Here is a 7,523-nt window from a genome sequence, read left to right on the forward strand (position 1 = left end):
GGTAAAGTATAAGAGACAATAGGGGATTGTGGTGAGAGCAGTGAACTGAAGAATGCCTGATCCGTCCAAAAATCTTAGCCACTACTCAGCTCTAGCTAATTATTGCCAGACAGTCCAAATGCTGCCAGATTTGAGAGGAGCCAGAAATGCATATTATATAAGAAATCCCCCAATTTGTAATGTTGACAACTGAATTAGTTCGGGTCCTCTGAGAAGGAGATGCCATGACAGGAAGAGATGTACAAGTGGTTTATCAGGGGAAACATATGTGAAAGAAAATGGAGACAGAGTCTGAAAAGACTGGGACAGCTGTTGGGCCATGATGTAGGTCTAATCCCTGTGGAGGAGGGTAAATGCAAATCAAAACCACAAAGAGATACCACCTCACATCTGTCATAATGGCTATTATTAAAAACACAACAAATAACAAGTGCTGGTTACGATGTGGAGAAAAGGGAACACTTGTGCACTGCTGGTGGGAATGTAAATTGGTGCAGTCACTCTGGAAAACAGTATGGAGGTTCCTTTAAAAATTAAAAATAGAACTATCATATGATCTAGCAATTTCACTTCTGGGTATATACCCTAAAAAGCGAAAGTACTAATTTGAAAAGATATGTGCACCCCTGTGTTCAATGCAGCATTGCTTACAATAGCCAAGATATGTAAGCAACCTAAGTGTTCACTGATAGATGAATGCATAAAGAGATGTGGTATACACACATACATACACACACATACACACACACACACACACACACACAGGAATAATGTTCAGGCATAAAAAAAGAATGAAATCTTGCCTTTTTCAACAACATGGATGGACCTAGAGGTTATTATGCTGAGTGAAATAAGTCAAACAGAGAAAGAGAAATACCACGTGATTTCAGTTCTATGTGGAATCTAAAAAGCAAAACAAATGAGTAAACCTAACAAAACAGAAACAGGCTCATAGACACAGAGAACAAACTGGTGGTTGCCAGAGGGGAGAGAGGTAAGGGCGGATGAGAGAAACAGGTAGGAGAGATTAAGAGGTACAAACTTCTAGCTACAAAATAAATGAATTGTGTGGATTTAATGTACACATAGGGAATATAGTAAGTAACATTAAAATATCTTTGTATGGTGATAGGTGGTAACTAGATTTATCATGGTGATCATTTTGTAATGTATAGAAATATCAAATCACCATACTGTACACCTGGAAGTAACATAGTGTTGTAGGTCAATTATACTTCAATTAAAAAAAAAGTCATAATGGATTAGACATAAATGTAAGATAAAACTATAAAACTTACAGAAGAAAATATAGGAGAAAATCTTCATGACCTTGGATTAAGCAAAGTGTTCTTAACCAAAAAGTAGAATTTACAAAAGAAAAATGATAAATTGAACTTAATAAAAATTCAAAACCTTTGTCTTTCAAAAGACACAATTAGAAAATGAAAAGATAAGTCACAGACTGGAAAAAATATTTTCAAATCATATACCTGACAAAGGATTTGTATCTTAAATATATAAAGAATTCTTACATCTCAATAATAGGAAGGGAAAAAACCTTATCGAAAAATGGGCAAAATATTTAATAGACTCTTCTCCAAAGAACATATACAAATGGACAAGAAACAGATGAAAAGATGTTCAATATCATTACGATTAGGGAAATGCAAATCAAATTCCAAATGAGATATTACTTCATACCCACAAGGGCAGCTATAAATTTTTTAAAAGGAAAAATAACAAACATTGGTGAGGATGTGGAGAAATTAGAACTTTTATACACTGCTGGTGGTGCATGTAAATGTAATCAATATAAAATGGTGCAGCCCCTTTGGAAAATACTGTGGCAAAAGATTAGACATACAGTTACTATATAAGCCAGCACTTCCACTCCTAGGTACCTACCCAAGAGAATTGAAAACATATGTGCATCCAAAATCTTGTGCGTAAATGTCCATACCAGCCTTATTCACAATAGCCAAAAGGTGAAAATAACCCAAATGTCCATAAACAAAAGGTGGTATATACATATATTATATACCATTATTCGGCCATCAAAAGTAACGAAGTACTGATTCACACTACAACGTGGATGAAACTTGAAAACGTCACACTAAGTAAAAGAAGCAAGTCACAAAAGACTGCATACTGCGTGATTCCATTTATATGAAATGTCCAGAATAGGCAAATCCATAGAGACAAGAAGCAGATTAGTGGTTCCCAGGGGCTAGGGTGGTAATGGGGACTAAGTGCACATGGGCAAGAGAGAGGTGCCATTGAGGTGATGGAAATATCTAATATTGGATTATAGTGATGGTTGCACCACTCGATAGATTTACTAAAAATCCTTGAATGTACACGTAAAATGAGTCAAATTTATGGCGTGTAAATTATATCTCGATACAAAATTTTAAAAACACTTTGGGAAGTAGAGAAAATAAAGTTTGTGCCAGTTGACACAACTTATTAGGGGTCATACAGAGCTCGTTGGACTGTTGTATGTTGTTGATGTTGTAGCTGTTGCCATGGTTATGGTGGTTTTCCCATGAGGGCTGAGGGTCAAGCAGGGATTTGGGTCTTCTACAATAAAAATTTTAAAAATTAACAGAAAAAGAATGTTGCTGGGTTGAAATTCTGAGTAGCAGTGAGGGCAAAGAGAAGTGGATGGGTTTAAAAAAATATTCAGGATGCAGAAGTGACAAGGTTTTGTACTGATTAGATACTGGGAATGGGGAAGAGTGAGGATGCCTCAGACTTAACATGCTTCAAGTTGAATTCCTGTTGTCCTCTTAAACTTACCGTCCTCCCGTGCTGCTAATCTCAGTGAGTGGATCAGCACCCTGGCACAGAGTAAGCATTCATTGATTGTCTTTGGAGTGAAAGAATGAATGAACAGAGTAAAAATATGGCCAACGCATCCACCAGGTCCTGCCAAACAGTCAGTCCTATACTCACCCACAAGGTCAGCTCAGCAGATGTCTATCAGAATTCCCCTCTCACTCTACTGACCACTTGGGAAATCAACAGGTCCCACACCTTGAAGAACACTCACATTCATACCGGTGGCCACTCCTTGCCTAAACCCTGCAGCTGTGGCAGAGACCAGGTTTTGCCCAAAGCCTCTCACCCTGTAAACTCTTTACACGTGGGCAATGGCAGGTACATGTACAGCCCATATAAGCATGAGGGACGTTTGGTGTTGTCGAAAGAGGGTCACAATGGTGCCCAACTGGTGAGTCTACGTTCACTTTGGCTCCAAGCAGAAAGAGACGTTTCCCATCCGAGGGAGTTTATTAATCCAGGGCCCACCGCTCCACCCACCCCCCATCCTGGCAGGCAGAAAACACAGCTTCCAGAAACACTGCAGACAGTGAGTGATCGATTTGGATATTTTACTGCTGTTCCCAGGGTTGACAAGCAGAGATACAGAACCGCTTGTGATTCCTGATATAGATACCAAAACCAGGAAGTGATCCCTCCCAGTCCACCCTTCCCAGAAACAGAGGATGAGGTGGGAGATGCAAAAGATGCCCCCAGACTCAATCGACAAATTGAAAATTCCCTTCATCATACTGGTTATGAGATAAAGTATAACCTCTTTAAGTATCGTTATACATAAGCACATTTACCTCTCATGGTTGTGAAGATTACAGTTTTGCATAATATATGGTTGCCGTTATCATTATCACCAGTTCCTTAATGAGGAAGAATCAGAATGACAGCGCAACGTCCTTCCATAGTGTTTCTAATTCTTTGCCTTTATAGTTAAGTTAATGTAAAATAAAGTGTAATTTTTACTACAGTGTTTCCTGAAAGTGCAATACCAAGCTAAGAGGCAACCCTAAAAGACTGCTGTATGGGAAGGGAATATGGAAGTATTCCCACACATGGGAGCTCAAGTTTGTCTTTCAGTGCTTGAGTATGTAGTTAAGTCACCAAGTCATTTATGATTAGACTTGCATCAGGCAGTGTACTATGCTCATTCAACCCATAAGGTTTTGGACAATCATCTGTCCTCTGGTTAAAATCTTTAATGGTAAGGCATTCAGAAGAGCATTCTTGAGTTAACATTCAACCAAGGCATTGAATGAATGTTGTTTCCAGTTTTCAAGGCAGTCAGTAAAGTAAGTAAGCCTAAATAGGCTTTTCAGAGTTATTTTCAGAACAGAGAAAGAGCTGCCTTGCCTAGCTTCCCCAATGCCCTGCCCTGCTACTCCTGACTCTTGCTAGGTTTCCTGCTCAGGAGGGGCAGAGAAAGGGTAAAATCTGGGCAGAAAACATTACCAAGAAAGAAAGTCAGTGCTGCAAGCTCTTGCAGACAGCCGAGTTCCACCTTCCACTGCACTGCCCAGCAAAGTGAAGCAGGGAGAGGGTAGGGACTCGCCGAAAGCTAGACACAGTCAATGACAGACCCAGGACGGGAAAGTCCGATCGAGTTTGAGACAATGTGCTCTGGGCGTCAGTCCCAGCGCAAGGTTGCTCCAGCTCTTCCAGCTCTTCCCAAGCGCTAGGCCCATCTGACCCCGCGCTGATCTCCGGGCAGGCTGTGTTTCGCGCAGCTGGCACAAACCGTGACGAGAGCCCTGCGGCAAGGCACAAGTGGCCTTCTCCTCTGCCAGGGTAAATAAAGGTGAGTACCAACGCCCCGAGGCCGAGCAGCCGCCTCTCACTGCGCCAGGCCTGAAAGCCAGCGGCTGGGCAAACCTACTCATCGCACCCACCCAGAACACCCCTTCGCCGATCTACAGGGCGGAACCCACCTGTGCCGGAGGCCGCGACTCCCAAATCAGCAAAGCGGGAGGAACTGCAAGCAAAGAGAACCTCGGAAGGCAGCCCTGCGCCCGCCTTTTGCTTTTTGCCCTGAAACTGTCGGCTCCGCGCTCCCCTCCCCCAGCGCGCTCGGACCCAGCGCCTAGCCTGGAGGCCCCGCCCCGCTCCTTCCGGCCATGCAGGGTGGGGGCCTCGCGCGCCTGGGACCAAGCGGGCTGCGGATCGTGCGAGAGCCTCTGATGCAACAGGGCTGAGCTGGGCCGCTCTGGTTGATTGCCTTCATTTAGCAGATTTGGAACCACAGGCGCAGACCGGAGGATAGATAGACCTATAAAAGTATGCGTGTAAAACCTAGGTCGCCTTGCTTGCCGTTTCAGGACTCCTCCCACAACGCTCCTATTTATGGTGGTTTATCGAGGGTCGCCGGAGCTTAAATTCTTCCAATATCCCTCCACCACTTTCTTGAACTTAAATCGCATACCACTCCACTGCTGGACTCCCACCAACTTACTTGAGCACCTTGAATCCAAGGTCCAGGTACAGTGTTAAGTACATTGAGTGCTAGAATGGAACGAGCCGTTAAGAATTCATATCTTATGCGCGTAAAAATTGAAGAACAGTACATATTACAAAGAAGGACAAAAAAAATCACTGAAATAGTATGTGCAATGGAAATTCAGGGCAAAGGGAAAAAATTGAGAGCAACAACACATAACAAATGTAATGTATAGACATTGAAAATGGGAAAGCGAGCAGTATTGTAGTTATTGGAGATTAAAATTGTTACTCAAAAGGGTAATAAAAAGGAAAGATTTGTAGAAGTCAGCATCAACAAAAGAAAAAAAAAACCTTCGTACTTTTACCCTGGAATTCTTGCTGCCAGACGCTTTACCCCTATTTGTCTATTTGGAAAATTGATCCTTTTTTGTGGGTCCAATATGACAAATGTATCCAGCACAGGCCTCAAGTATACCACTTATCGTTTTGGATTATAATTTCTCTCTTTGCATGCCTGTGTCCCCCAATGAGCACGTACCTTCTTGAGAGCAGAAAATTCACATTTTTCAAATTTATATTCCAAGTCCCTAGCCCAGACCTAACAAATATTGTGTTTAGTGAATATTTGTTTAGAATTGTGTAAACCAGTGAGTAGAAAGAAAAAAGGCTATAGCTAGGATGTGAATTAATATACAGAGGAATAACTGAATAAAGTGAAATGATAGACTCAGACTGGTACTCATTCAGGCAGCAAACATTAGTGAGTGTCTACCGAACCCCAGGTGCAGTACTAAGCACTGGGTGTAAAATGGTAAAAAAAAAACAAAGCAAAACAAAACAAAACAGATAGAGTTCATGCCCTTATCGAGTTTAAGAACAAATAGGAATTGGCCAAGCAACAGGAAAAGGAACATCCCAGGTGGAGGGTATGGTATGACCATACCCCACCGGTATGGTCAAAGGTCCTGTAGTAGGAAAGAACATGACAGTAGCAATGAGAGTGATAAGATCAATAAAGGTAAGGTGAAATCAACAGAAAGTACTCAGAAAGAGGCAAGAGGTTGATAGATAAAGCCTGTTTAAGAGTCGGAAAAAGAAGCCAGTTGCCTTAATAATAGTAACCAACATTTATTAAATGTGTGCTATATGCCAAATGCTGAGCTAAGTGTTTTATGACAAACACTTAAGATAAATATTACTGTTATCCCTGATTTAAGGATAAGGAAACTGGGGCACAGAGAAGTTAAGCAATTTCACCAGGATCACACAGTAGTTAAGTGTCAGGGCTGAGATTCAAACCTAGGTAATCTGGCTCCAGATTGGAGGGCAAGAACTGTAATAAAAAATACAAGTAAAAACTACAAAGAATTCTTTCACAAAATATGTTCATTGTTCTCAGATATTTGGCATCTATCAGAAACAATACTAAGAGCTTCAAGAAACAGTATCCTGGACCCAAATATTAATGCTCTAGACTTAAGACTTTGGCACAGACATTGGTTGGTATTGGCAGTGGTGGTGGTGCCTTTGGTAGGTGATACCATTAAGCAGCAATGATCTTAACATTAGGCATCAGCAGCAAGCCAGAGCACAGGAAATAGAAAATAGTTGACATGAGTGCTCTTTTCTGGAGCACATATGAAATCTTGGGCAAAGGACTTCAATTCTTTAACCCTCAATTTCCTAATTCACAAATGAGCATAATAATAGTATCTATATTACAGGTTTGTGGTGATGAAATGAGACAATATGTGTAAAGTACCTGGCCATATCTGACACACAGTAAATGCTCTATGAGTATTAGGTGCTATGATGGTGATGCATTTTAGCGACGGGAGGGGAGGCATGACCAACCAGGGAAGGTGTGGTTCAGGTACAGTTTGGGGAAGGTGATATGGCATATCAGAAAAATATTGAATAGGTAGTGAAACAAAAGTTTATTTCCTCCTCTTTGCATCAATTAAATCATTCCCCCTCTGTTATAATTGCTTACTTGTTGGTTTCCCTTATTATGATTTGTGTGTGTTTGTGTGAAGAAGCTAACATAGTGTCTAGGACAGAGTGGGAACTTAAAGAACATTTGTTGAATGAATGAGTTAATGTCTGAGTAAAAAGCAATAGGTATAAATATGCTACAAAATAAGACAAGAAAAAAACCAATGATATGATCTGGGTCCTTTTATGTTTTAGCCACTCTGGCCTACCTTCCTTTATGTTACTGAAGTCACCAGGCTTGTTCCTGCTCTGATTCCAAA

The 7,523-nt window shown here is 41.2% G+C and overlaps 1 protein-coding gene across 1 annotated transcript in view; it reads right to left on the minus strand.

The window, feature by feature from the left end:
• Positions 1 to 4,874, minus strand: part of TMLHE (trimethyllysine hydroxylase, epsilon) — a 65,143-nt gene extending 60,269 nt beyond the window's left edge. The window contains exon 1 of the mRNA XM_065901045.1: positions 4,761 to 4,874. The gene's annotated coding sequence lies outside the window, so the exon portion shown is untranslated. The remainder of the gene's footprint in view (positions 1 to 4,760) is intronic.
• Between the last annotated feature and the right edge of the window lie 2,649 nt (positions 4,875 to 7,523).

Source organism: Phocoena phocoena, chromosome X (genome assembly GCF_963924675.1).
Source record: "Phocoena phocoena chromosome X, mPhoPho1.1, whole genome shotgun sequence".
Lineage (NCBI taxonomy): Eukaryota > Metazoa > Chordata > Mammalia > Artiodactyla > Phocoenidae > Phocoena > Phocoena phocoena.